The sequence below is a fragment of the Mastigoproctus giganteus genome, chromosome 4, assembly GCF_048544385.1.
Source record: "Mastigoproctus giganteus isolate SK-2022 chromosome 4, ASM4854438v1, whole genome shotgun sequence".
Taxonomy (NCBI): Eukaryota; Metazoa; Arthropoda; class Arachnida; order Uropygi; family Thelyphonidae; genus Mastigoproctus; species Mastigoproctus giganteus.
The window spans coordinates 102,153,604-102,168,078 of NC_143578.1; the positions used below are offsets into that span (position 1 = coordinate 102,153,604).

General features: G+C 39.6%; 1 protein-coding gene across 4 annotated transcripts in view; it reads right to left on the bottom strand.

Annotated features, from left to right (window-relative positions):
- Window positions 1–11,639, bottom strand: part of LOC150086955 (tyrosine-protein phosphatase 69D-like) — an 823,111-nt gene extending 811,472 nt beyond the window's left edge. For 3 of the 4 annotated variants that reach the window (XM_090371707.1, XM_090371706.1, XM_090371704.1), the window contains exon 1: window positions 11,528–11,639. The gene's annotated coding sequence lies outside the window, so the exon portion shown is untranslated. Of the gene's footprint in view, window positions 1–9,577; window positions 9,641–11,527 lie in introns of those variants that run through there. The other variant, XM_090371705.1, reaches the window with a different exon arrangement.
- Between the last annotated feature and the right edge of the window lie 2,836 nt (window positions 11,640–14,475).

Genomic DNA, 14,475 nt, shown 5'->3' on the forward strand with positions numbered 1-14,475 from the left:
ATGTCTCGTACAGAACTCTTGCTTATGTGGCATCCTACTATCATTCCACGTTGCAGGTCTTTTAATTCTGTTAAAGTGTCATCTTGCATGCCCACTTTTGCAATTGTCTGTTCGAAACCCAATGTGCATATTTATAGCAGGTTCCGTGACATGTTGCATGCATAGGGCCTGTTTCCCCATCCATGGAGGGATATCCGGATATTAATGGTGGTATTGTGTCTCTAATTATTTTTTGGTCTCATTGCAGTTCGCCGGAATAAAACAAGAGTTTCTGAAATAAAAGACCAAGCGGCTCTCTCCTGAGGCCAGCTAACGCAACCTTTATTTAGGGGGGAAAACTCAAAAAATTCCTCTCATCATTCGGGAAATTCGAAATGAAACCTTTTCCACCCGGTGTGCGAGAATTACACCTACTGCCATACCCGTGAGGATATTGTTTCAAACCAGTATCATAAAATTGTCATATATCGTAGACAGTTCTGTAGTACCAGACTCTTTGACCAATTAGTAAAACTGGTCCTTTCAAGATCCAGGTTGAAAAATTTCCCTCATATAAATGCTTGTATATGGCTCGGGTGAGAATGACAAGATTTTGGAATTGGCTTGACATTCCCGTATTCCTAATTTGAATCTTTAGGTTATAGTATTAGCCAGACGGCACAAGGAAGCGAATGCTTTTGCTGCACCAGCAAAAAGATTATAAAAATAAATAAATAAATAATAAAAATTGAAATAAAATAAATACATGTATATTATATTAAAAAATTGAAATAAAATAAATACATGTATATTATATTAAAAAATTGAAATAAAATGAAATGATCTACCTAATTTTGAATCTTAGCAAACTGTCAGCCTCAACCAACCACGAAGGTATCTCATTCCAGTAAACAACAACTCGCTGGCTAAAAGAAAACTTCCTGTATTCTAATCTAAACCTCTTCCCCCGTAATTTGAATGTATGGCTAATAGTTCTTTTATTATATAAAACTGATGATTTCACCTTCATTAATTTCATTGTCCCCTCTCAAAGCCTTATAGGCCTCTATCAGGTCTCCTCTAAAGTGCCTGATTGTCAGGCTCTATAGCTCACATGAAGGAAGTCGATGCTTTTCTTTAGGTACGGTCTGCATACTCGAACACAGTGTCCAAAGTGCAGCCTTACAATTTCCTTATACAGAGGGACAGTGACCTCTACAAGCAAATGTACGATAAATCATGGATAGGAGACCATGAGCTTTCTACACTGCTCGGAAAACTTCATGTTCGACCGTATCGTAATTTCCACTTTTCTTCAGTGGGACTCTGTTCCATGAGAAGAAAGAAATTCCTAAATCCCTTTCTTCTCATGGAATAGAGTCCTACAGGAAGTGGAAAGCTTAGTCAGAGTGAGGTGAGTACAACTAATTTCGACATCAGCAACTATAGCAATTGCATCAAAATTCCAGCTGGTTGCTATTATAAACTGGTCGAAAGTCTTCCACGAAGAATGGAATCCGGGTATAAGGCCAGGCATATACAAGCGCACTCAAAGGGTCTTTGATATAATTCCATATTTCTGAAACTATCGGCGGTCAAATACTTTCTAAGAGAATCGAGCCTGCATGGGCATCATTCCTACCATAGGAATGCTGCTCATGTAGACACGATCAAATTTAGAGGTTTCCTTAGAATGGGCAGTGTCAGATGCCCGCCACAAACATCTCGTTTCACCAGCTCAATGAACTATAAGTAACAATGCCCTTTTGCTCGTGGAACCATTTACTGAAATATCCATGACTTAACGACATGGCTTATTATCCTGTTGGAAGTAACCGTTATCAGATGAATGAACCGTGAACATGAAGCGATGCGCCGACCGGGCTAGCCAGGTGGGTGGGTAGAGTGCCTACCTGGCAACCCAAAGGTCGCGGGTTCGAATCCGGCCTCGGGCTTGGATCAGAGTAGAAAAAAATTCAAAAAACCTTGGGAGGTGCAATATGGCCATAGAAGCCGACGCGCCAACAACTACTAACAAAAAAAAAAAAAAAAAATGAAGCGACGCACCTGGTCGGTCCGAAATTATGCTCAAATAGCCTGTAGCATTCATTGGTTGATAGAAGTGTATCAGGCGTACTATGAAAATGCTTCCCACGCCATAATACTTCCACAACCCACCAGCAATCCGCGCAATTGGGCTGTTGTCTAGTCGTGTCATCAGTATGGACAAACAAGAAACCAAATTCCTCGGAAACGGTTATTTTTTTTTTGCTTTTTCCCTTAAATGTTCAGTGTCCACTCTACCAGAATTGAATCCAGTGAGGGCATTTGCTTTTATGCTCATCTGTGGAAGGATTTTACGCATTTGTGTTTTCTTTGATCACCGGTGTTGTGTTTCATTATCATTTGACCGATTGAGATCCATCTATTAAAATGCACGATTCCTTTAACTCTCCGTCGGCTTGTCATATCATCAAGCTATCTTCCTTCAGGACTGCATTGATGTCCGGTAATTAACCGGAGAGATTGTTCTAATAGCTTAGATTGCGTTACTAGCCCATTCTCTCTCTCTCGCTGAATTTCACGCACATATTAGAGAAGAAGAAGAAGAATTCTTTATTATATACAGAAAGCACATTGCTGTATACAACTCCCTTCACGTCTACAAGCCAGGGGTTTACATAAAAGAAATCATATAATACAATAAACACAAAAAAAAAAAAAAAGAGCATTATGACTCCTGAAAAGTTTGTACACTGAGATGATGGATTCAGGGCAGTGATGAATAGGTCTCCGGGGGCAGGGTCTACTCTCCTCCAACGTGGTCCTGGGAAGGAAGTCGACCGAGTACTTTCTGCCTATATTCCTTGTCGACTGCGAATTTGTAGAGGTCGCCATCCAAGGACTGTATGTCTTGCAGCATTTGCACGGGTAGGAACCGCTCAGTTAGCTTTAACCGGTTTGGAATGGCCTGTAGGATTGGATTAGCCCTAAGGCTTGGGACCGGGATCCTCCATCCACAGTTAGCCCAGAAATCTGGCACTGAAATAATGCCGACCATCATTTTGATGGCAAAGACGAGTCTTCTCTCGTGAATGATGGCAGGAAGACGTCTCATGTTGAGAGCTACCGCCATCTGGGTGGTCCTTGGTGTAGAGGGAAGCCGAAATTTCCATATGGCCCACTTCAGTAGCCAGAATTCCCCCGCGAAAATCCCTCTAAGATGGGTCGTAGCAGTTGAGGTCCAGACTTCGGCGCCATACAATATTACCGGATAAACACATGTCTTAATATATCTGCACCCCACAGCCTGGTCATGGACGTGCAATAGTTGTTGTTTAATCATCCACCGGAGTCGACAGAACTTTATTTGCAAGTTGTCTATGTGCGGTACAAAGGAGAGCTTTTGATCAAAAATAACGCCCAGATCTGTATGTTGTTGGACGGCAGAAATCGCGCATCCTCTTAAAATGGGTTGTACTATTGTTGGGCTCCGTTTGAGAGAGAAAGTCAACTGTTTTGACTTCTCAGGATTGATTTGAAGTCCGAAAGCGGAGAGGAAGGCCTCAAGGTTCTGGATTTTCTGAAGGATTAAGGTATTGATGTATTCAGCAGTGTCTCCAGGGTTGATAGGAGTAAACAGTTTTATGTCATCGGCAAAGGTGAGGATGTCAGTTCGGCCTATCACAAATGGCACGAGAATAGCTGAGAACAAGATTCCGGACAGGACCCCGCCTTGTGGAACTCCAGCTGTAATAGTCCTGGTATAGCGCAGATTGCCATCGCGAACAATAATGGTCCTGTTCTCGAGCATTTTCTGAATAAACCAGAGCACGTCTCCACCAATGAGGTAATACTCACGTAGTAACCTTGCCAATGCGTGAACGGATACGGAATCAAATGCTGCCTGGACGTCGATATACGTAACGGTGATTTCCGAACGGTGCTCAAATGCCTCGAGGATCTTGGTAGTGGTGGTGACTAGATTTGTTGCGGTGGATCTTGACCGGGTAGCATAGTGGATCTGCGGTAGCTGTTGTGGAATAATTTGGATGGTTAATGTTCTTAGAAGAGCTTTTTCAAAGAGCTTTAATAGGCATGATGCAGAGGAAATTGGACGGAAGTGACTGGGCTGAGAAGCAGAGCGTGTTTTCGGCAGCGGTCTTACTAGATAGACATGCCACATAGGCGGGAAGAAGTTTTGATTAAGGATCTTGTTGAATAAGGACAGGATTGGATCAACAACAAATGTACTGAGGCATTTCAGCATAAACTGAGGAATTCCGTCGGCACCTGATGCGGCCGTAGGTGCTAAGCTATTCATTACGTCGATCAGCTGGTCTCTGGTGAGGTGAACTAAATTTAAAGGGTCTATCGAAATCGGATTGATTGGGAATTCCATTGGTGTAGTGGATTCTGGCTGAGCAGCAAACCTAGTTATATGGTCGAGCCAGCTCCTCATATTACCACCCTGTATCTGACTACTCACTTTACAAAGCATGGTACGTACACAACTCTGTCGCTGAAAGAATGGTTCGTTCCTTGGTTATGGAAGTTTACCTAATAAACAGTAGTGCACGCTCTTTGAGTAGACCAGGGTTCAAGCCCCTGACTGCTAAATTCAGTCTATCTGCCAACCCGCACTGGACCAGCGTGGCAGATTATGGCCCGTTACCATCGACATGAATTGTTGAGGGGGATTTCCATCCTAAAATGGATTGATGATGGCTGTAGTTTACCTTTACCTAATAAACCGTGCATTCAGTGCACGCCTATTAAGTCACTTGAGGGAGAGAAGATTGATGCTGATCTGCAATTTCTCTACAAAATAAAATTCCCTTGGGTCACTAGATACCACAATTTTTCAATCTACTTGACTTCCATATTCCGTATAGGCCTGCTAAGAAGCAGCGTTACTAATGGTCGTGAGGGAATTCTGTGAAGTTTAAATCATCAGGGAGTGAGTAAAAAAATCATGAATAGAACTTGAAGCTAAGTCCAGCACTGACTCCTGGAAGCGGGCACGCTCCATGTGTGCCGTTCCCACCAACTTCTTCATTTATTATAAATCAACAAATGTTTTGCAGTCCAGCTTACAGATACCATGGCATTTCGATAAATAGAGGGCTGTTTACGGTTAACGAATTCAGCATACGCTTTCTGATTAGTTGGATTTTTTTGGTTACATCGTCCGCTATAGCAATGATGAGACAAAATTCGTTTTAGAAACGAGGGTACTGGTCAGCAAGTAAGTCCTCAGAAGCATAGATAGAATAAACATGCATACTCCGATTAACTCTGGAAAACATTTGTTTCCAATTTGATGGTACAGATGTAGAAATCTAATTAGTTTCTATTAATTAGTTTGAAGGTTAACAAACAGTTCATACAATGCACTAATTGTTATAAAGGTCAGTTAGTCGGTTTTGAAATGAGAAAAATTAATTCAAAATTTTAGATATTTCCTAGGCGCAGATGGCGTTTAACTCTGGTAGTTGGTATTAATAAACAGAAATTTTTGATTTCACTTCCAATAAATTTTCGATTTTACTTCAGTAAAATACGAGTGGTGTCCAAAGTCAAGTTACAAACATAAAATGTGAGTTATCAAGAAAAATATATTTTTATGGAATTCTACGAAATCTTTTATGGAGAGTTTTTTATACAGATTGAGTAAAACAGCTATTTCTTTTGAGTATACAAATTGTGTGATAAAGCATTTCTTTTCAAACTCAATATAACTGAATAAAACAGAATTATATAGTTTCGAAAGAAATACCTGTATGTTTACATTTTAAACAACCACAATCACCAAATTACGACAACCCAAAACTGAAAACGAGACCCTGCATAATTTATTCATTTAATAGGTTGTATGATGCTCTCAAGAAAAACTCTCAGAACTTTCAATGGCTGATGATAAGGCCCAGTAATGGTCTGTGATGAATGCCAACCGATTTTCAGAACTTAGAAATTGGCTGGACTAAAATCTACTCTTGGAGAGAATAATTACTACTAGGTTTTACCATTAGTTTGTCTCCCTAAACAACCCCCATATTCTCAATTCGATTCATATGCATAATGAAATAGATCTGACTGCTTTACTCCACTCAAAGAATAACTTCAGTTTTAAGGAATTCAAGGAAAAATTGAGCTGGAAGAGCATTTCCGTCCATGAAAATAAATTCAGTGCCTTTTTGAACCCTGAAAAAATCTCACATAGGGTTCAAAGATTCCGTCTACCGCTGGGCAGTCAAGGCACAACTTCAAAGATACAAAGATCAATGCAGCCGCTCATCATGATGCCTCCAACAAACCATTAGACCACTGTCATGACAGTACTCCATCACGTTTGAGGGATGAGGGAGTATTTCATTTCAGATGAGAATAGAGCACATCGAGGATCAATTTCAAGACAACCTTGATTCATCTGGAAAGAGAACGCCACTGATCTTGGCCCCAGAGATGATATGGACTAAAATTACTGTCCTCTGAGAGGCGGGGGGTGGGACACACACAGACTATGGATCGTATCCTATATGGCTTGCCTTGAAACTGTCGTTGCTGTGACTAATCAGAGACTTTGTAAGCCCCACCTTGCTGTCCTCTCCCAATGGAGTCTCGCTGTTTGAACTAGACAGTCGTCATCATCCCAAGACGTTGTAAGGATATTTCCAGACGCCTCTCCTCTCTCTCTTTTTATCATTACCATAACCTTGAAACTATTATTCCTGGAACATAAAGGAACTAGTTATCTACACATCTACGGTCCTGCGTCTAGCCATCCACGGTTCAAAACCTTTCCTTGCATTCTGCAAAAAGTAAAAAACCTAATCAGATTTGTTTCGTACCGTTATATTATAAACCGTTGATAGTGCCGTAGGGTACACTTTTAAAACCAGCCGTATGTTTTCTTTGCTCATTTCTGAGCTTGAAATCTGTTCTCACGCCATACTGAAATTTATGGTGCTCAATATGTCAGGACAAATTTCATATAAACATTTACGCTAAGAACTTCGGTTGAAGCTTAACTTTTGGACACTACTATATTTTTCCCGATAAAATCCTGGGTAAAGTATGCGTCAGTTTCAAATTCATAGAGGATGTCGTCCACTGAACTGTAGTCTGCCACAGACCCTAACAACCACGACCATGGTCCAGTGAATTATCGAGTGGTACTTCCATTTAATGATTCAGACGCACTCTCTCTTAGATTCTTGTTTACGTAGAAAGAAATTAAAACCTTATTAAACTTACACACTTCGCACAAGTTTTTTTTTTATCAAAGAAATTCTCAGGGAAAAAAATAATACTTGAAAAACCACCGGACCAGCCAAAATACGATATTCAGTGCATAACCTACCCACATGGTGTCTTTAGAATTCTAATTAACATTTACTAATCCGAAATCCGAAAAGAAAATTATGAATTTATTACTAGGCAAACTGACGATATATGGCGCATATAACCACAAGAGTACTCGATAATTCGCTGACAAACTAAATTCAAAGTGCGTCCTTTCCTGGGGTTCAACCGCTTTTCTAATGAGGAAACATTGTATGCTGATATGAGGAAATGAACCTCCTTAAACAGCAACGGAGCACGATCCGTTGAAGGTTAACTGGATCAAACTGAATTAATTGTAAAAGATAGCTAAAGAAGTAACATTTTTTGTTCATCAAGTCATCTCCTCCCTCCCAGTGGAACTTGATTACTATAGTCATCTATTAATTAGGTATCCTTTAAGGCAAGTCAATTCAAAGTCGTCAGAGTGCCGATGCCAGTTACCTTGAAACGCAAAGTATAGTATTTCATCACAGTATTATACTCAGTTCTTCGAACGTGTTGACTCCATAGCAACCACAAGATAAAAAATAAAAAGTATAAAAACTAAGCTCTAGAAACGCCAATCTAGGAAAAGTATAATACAAGTCTGGACTCCAAAATGTACAGTTTACGCATCTAGCATTCTGAAGCACCTATAGAATCTAGATATCCTGAATTGGCAACCATCCTGCACGGCCTGCGTTCGTGTAAGAGTGGGAAAGATCTCCATCCCTGCTTTTTGAAAAGGTAGGTTACGGTTTTATACCAGAATGTGTAGTTTAGAATTAGACCTAGAAAACTTAGGGCACGAGGGGTAAGTGTATGTACCATTCATATAAATTTCCAGTGTTTTAAGGTCAGTTTAATCTTTTTTCGGGATGAAAAACCCAACGATCTTGTATAAGACCAAATAACTCAGCCCAATTCGAAAAACGACTATAAGGTTTAACAGGATTAAGCCCAGACCAATCGCAAAGCTTCTATCTTACCACTAAGACAATAACCCTTAAGCACATCTTTACACTGGATATTCATTATGATCAATTGAAAGGATTACTGGCATCTTCACTAGAATAGGGATAGATGTCCAATTGCCTGTACAGGAGCTTTAGCTATGATGTTGCGCATCAAATGGTCAGGGATTTCTCTTGGACGTGACAGCATTCCTAAAGCCTCTCTAGAGATCGCCCTTACCAAGTAAGTATTAGTTGGGCGTGAATGTAATACGGCAAGCTAAGAGCGAGTACAAACGCACAGACACGCACTATGAATCGATAGGTATATGGGCATATGATCGAAAAGGGGTGTTATCCGAGCTTATCATATCTACGTACACTATTTACTGTTGTTAATATCCTCCGAGAAATTGTTCAGCGCAGTTTGGTGTACGTCGGTGAACCAGTAACGATTAAGATACTTTAGTTTTCTGTATTAAGACATAAAAAACAGCCAATCAGATAAAAGTAGGTCACTGACATCGCAAATCTTGTACACACGCAAGTTAACCCGTATCCTCGGAGAACAAAATGACTCGCGGACATTGCTCGATAAATGAGGACTCCGCCAAGTGAGGGGTAACGGTTTTTTTTTTTTAAATATTCACTCTCTCGAACAAGGGGTGTGTTTATTTCCAATAAAAGAAGACATTACCATTGTCTTTGCTCCCTTGTGCGATACTTTTGGAGGAATTGTACATCTCGTCTTTCGGGAACTGCTTAATGTCTGACTGTATATTTTTCCTAAAAACCAGTCAATGACCGAGAAATGCACTTACAATAATTTCTGGGATTTCCAAGGGATTCATAAAGAAATGTTCATTTTCAAGACTGTTTTGGAAAGTCTGGAATGATTACAGATATAAAAAGAAAGCGAATGAATTTTCTACCGAAATTTTTAATATCTCAAAAATGCAAGAAATACCTCACGATATCAGACCCACAAAAAACCAGCAATAACCATATTATCAGTCAACAACTGGGAACATCTACCACACGCTAAAGGCAATATCATATCCAGTTGAACAAATGAACAATAATAATTACGTCAGCTTCTCTTAGCAGCACGAATTTCTAGTATTGATCTGCGCAAGCACAAACAGCAAATTTGAAATTCGAATCACCAAGTACCACTTCTAAACGTTGCACAATAGCCCGATAATTACAGTTAAGCAGAATTATTAATCAATTATATAAAGCACTAATTAAACTACCTTAGCTATTTATTTATTGTAATTAAATCCACATAAATGCAAAAAAAAAAACGAATACTGTACCTGCCTATAAAGGTTAAAGAAGAGTGAATATGAGTGATCTGCTCTCGAAACGTCATTTCGCGTGTTCTCAACACGCCAAATGACGTCTCGAGGACACAGCTCGTAACGTATAAACTGAATGCTTAATTTTATAGAACATAAATAATACTTTAGCTAGTTTTCCAATGACGTAGATCATGACGTCACACCATACATATAACTAATCAACTGTATTTATTTGTTTAAATATATCGGATAAGCAAACTATTTCAGCCATTAATTATCGCAGAAATGCGTGTGATTTTATACAATTATATTCACTTGGTGTGAGGGGGCATTAGTTCGGTTTAAAAGCAACCTCCAGCCTTCGTTAATATGAACTGTTTGCAAAAAGAAAAAAAAAAAAAGGTGTGCAACTGTGGCCGTGTATGAATCCATTATGGGACAACATCTAATTTCCTCACATATCGTCGTACATCCACCGTCCGCGCTACGAACGGTGCATGTAGTTCATAATACGGGGCATGTTAGCCGTAATTACTCCGGCTATGTCTTATGATTTCATTAGTGTCTCTCTCTCTCTCTCTCTCTCTCTCTCTTGTCCGCATTTCAATTTAATGAACTTCGGACAGATGATGAAACGTTGTTACAGTCTGCGGATTCTGGTGTGGGGGGGGGGGTATAGCGGAGTTGTGCGGATATTAATAACTCCAATCTCTTCACCGGTAGGAAAACGAAAATAAATACGTGAAATGTTCATCCGCATCAATTATCTACTGGTTTGTTACGACTTGGCCTTCTATTGATCTGCGCACGCGCAGAACAGAAACATTTGCAAATTAGTTCCATAGAACATTGCCTCCATCGTCACTCACACACATACAATCACATGTAGGTACACAGTAACGCTATAATTAGAGACAAATAGAGTCTGCCCTTTAATCATTGGCCTGCTTTAATGAAAATACCTCAAGAAGTTCGCCATTGTACTCTCAAATGATTCCGTCAAGCTTTCATTGCTAATTATATTTAACTACGATTCAATAGATTCCCCAATATGGTCGAATTACATAAAATATAATAATAATGGAGCTTGAAAATAATAATAATTCTAATAAATACAATTCTAATTCTGGCTGAATCTTAAAATTTATGGAGCATTCATCAAATGTTCAAAGGATTTGTGAAATTGCCTTTGAATTTATGCGAATTTGCATCGTTCAAGGTACAACACCAAACCATTCGCATTACTCCGTTTAATTAAAGTTGAACTTAACGATACTGACTTCTACAATACGTTATGACTGCTCGAATGCAAATAGACCTCCAGGACCATTACGAATGAGCGCGTTGCACTTCCGCTTTTCAATCTCTCTCTCTTCTGTAGTCCGAAATGGTTAGTACCGAATGTTCCATGACACATCGCCCTGTCGTTGAGGGAAGCCGTCAAACGCAGCAATTACCATATGAAAAGGCATCGAGATAGTTTTGAAGTGCTGCTGGAATTTAGAGTGAACCTTCGCGTCCCTGGAAAGCAATTGGTCGACACCAGAAGATGACACCTCGTACATCTAGAATGTTAGATGATCTGGGGGGTCACAGCCTACTTATCTGAAAAGCTGAATGCCGGGGCAGAAAAAAGAAAATGATTCAATCGATACCTTAAAGGACATTGCGAAAGTGACTAAGGGGTGTAGGGAACGCTTCTTCGGTACCATTTATACGTAACCCCAAAAAACACATTCGCGCTTTTTCAGTACCCGATGCAACGGACAGTTCTGAACTGTGCCGACTGCCGTGACCTTTAGCGGACGCCAGCAAAACAGACACTGATGTCACTCGATCATTTGTCACTTTGCACTGCGCGTACAAAACGAACAATACAGTAAAGGCTAAAAACTCTTCCTGAAGAGCGATCGCCAGATTTTTAAACGCCGCGCAAAGGCTGAACTCGAAATAAGTCTCACCTACCTCAGTTACCTTTCGGTAGTCGGATGCGTATCACAGAGCCGACAGCAGTGTTTCCTGCGAGTTAAGAGGGAACGTGCAACGCGGTGTCAGTACAGAGACACGGCTACCTACCGTACACCTCAAGCGAACTCTCCTGCCGGAGGGTGGCTACACTTTCGTTCCGTGGCCGGGCGATGCAGACGTAACTCCCAGAATGCTCTGGTGTTGGACAGAGCAACTGCAGCTGCCAGACGCCGTCTTTGGCATGCTCCGTCACTATAGCAACATTGGGCAGCTGGGAGATGTTCCTTCTTGAGAAAGTCCATGAGACGTCGGCATCCGATGTGTCAGTGCGACAGGTCAGCGTGGAAGGGGTGCAGTTGGACACTAGACCGGGACTAGCGCTGTGCTCTAAGATGACAAATCCTCCTGCAGAAGAGAAAAATAAAAATAAAACGATTGTTGGTAGCTTGTAGTGGATTCACTTCTGGCTGAATATCAATGGTTAGTCTCTAAAGGGAAAGCAAGGTCGTTAAAAAGCTAATATTATTTGGAGATTTTTAACTTATTTATAAACTAATAGAGAGACAGAAAGAGAGAGACTTATTTTCAGTATATTGAAAAGATTCTGGCTTATACTTGACCCCCGTTAACATAACTACTCCTATTTAATACTTTTCAACTATTAAACAGTTTTTATGTATTGAATAACACGGTTGGATTTACTGTAATCTCTTTAATAGTCTTAGTTTTACAAATTCCAGCTTGGAATCAATTGGATCCTTGTGAAGTCTTAGTTTTATAACTTCCAGCTTGGAATCAATTGGATCCTTGTGAATATCTTCAAAGTTTTCCGATAGTGGAAACAAACTTAAGAACACGCTCGCATCATAATGAAAAAGTAAACGTCTTCAAGAAACATTGCTGGCTTCTGCTTAAGAGTCCAGTAATTAATTTTAGAGCGGCTTAATTTTGTTCCTGCCACTTCCATTCGAAGTATACACAAATGTTTCTGAAAGGTTTGTGGATGGGATGAGTTTAAATAGCAGATTTTCATCACGATCAATACTTTTGAAGTAATGTGCCATGGGAAGGGCTAGCGAGTACGCATTTTGGTTTTGTAAGCACCAATTTATTTCTCCTTAAACAACAAAAAAGACTTTAATATGTTCATGGTAATATGCTTTGGTGTTCAAAGAGATTTAAACTCTTATTGCTTTTAAGATATCAAAATGTGGTCAATGTCTTAAACTCTATAAAGACCAGCTTCATTACAATATCCTTTTCATATAAACATAATACGGAATCGGTGCAGCTGAAAACAAAAATAATTTGGCGAAATACGAATGTTTTGATGTCCCATCCATTAGTTTGGAATGTAGAAATGACCTCCGATGGATGTACGTAATGAACGACAGCCTGCTGCTCATGTTGAATGCACTATGGAGTGATGTCAAAGCCACTGTGCATGGAAATTCATATTGGAGAAAGCTTTTAGTCGAACGATTACGTTGAATAGCATTAAATAGGCATTCCATAAATTATGGAATCTATTTTAAACTACTGCATCGAAGTACTTAAAGCGTGTGTACTATTGCAGAGAGATTACATTGTGTGTGATTGATCGCTGTTCTGGTAGTTCATCACGAAATCATCTTCTGTTAGCGTTATGCAACTCGATTGCACTTCAACCCTCATCCTATTCGAAATCATTACAAAGCTTTTGGGAAAATTGAGTAGTTCTATCTGTTCGCTTAACAGGAATTTATGTGATTGTATTAAATAGACAAAAGTTTGTTCCTCAAGTCCTTCTAGAATTATTCCATCTCACAGGGATCGAGATATGTCAAGATTGCTTAGAAATTCCCACGATACCCCAATCTAAAATAGAGAAATCAAACTAAATATTCATATTTTACAATATTTTTAGGGGTTCCTGAAAAAATAAATACATTACCCAAATTAAACATGACCCATTCAACTCCAAGGGCTAAAAAATTCAATTATGCAATATATCAAGATTATTATTAGGGTTAACTAGTTTTTGTTTGTTATACCTCTTTAAGGACAATCCCGTGCTTCATTAATGCATTTTTCAAGAAATATACGTATTCCCTGAAAATTACAATCTACAGAAGTTCAAGTCTAATATCAACAAATATCTTTCATCTTCTCAACCTCCAACCCCTGCACAGTAGTAAGTACTACAGGCTCCAATACCTCTCGTGTTTGGGGTTTTCATAAACAAATCCCAGGTTCAATAATACACTAAATGGCCTTTGATCTGAAAAAGATTTACATCATTGTAGAAAAAGCTCATAGAAAGATCAAGTAGAATTGAAAAGTGAAAGGGATATCTTTCTGAAGGTTAAAAAATCTGCGTACAAGGGATCTATGAAGCTAAAACGCTTACCAAAGAGAGAGATCTATGGCTCTAGTGTCGCTTTGCGGTGGCTCTAGAGACACAGACCTCTCTGCTCTCTAGCTACTTCAGATGTAGACAATTTGAACTTCTTCATCTTCACAAAAGAACAAAAAACTTCCTGGAAAGGTGATAAAAAAACCAAGATCCAAATTTGCAGGCTCGAAAGGTTTCTGGAATCTCTAGGTCCGGATATAAAACCTGTCTAACATGCTTCGTTGACAGTAACCAAAAAAGTGACCAAGGATGAAGATGTTATGTTCAGCCAACGTCAATACTAAAACCCTTGCAGTTGTGTGGGAGACTAGACAGGAGTTGGTAGAAGAATCCTAAATCGTCCATCCAATAAATTCTCAAGTCCTTGTCCATATTCCATTACATGCTTTGGTAATCTGATCGTCAGCATCCAAAGAGTTTGCTAGGCCTAGAATACTGAATGATTAGAGGACTCATTAGGTTTATGGGGGGAAGGTTTCAACATATACGCATTAATTATGTATTGAAATCTCGTCTGACACCATGGAAGTTGGAATATTTTTATACTACA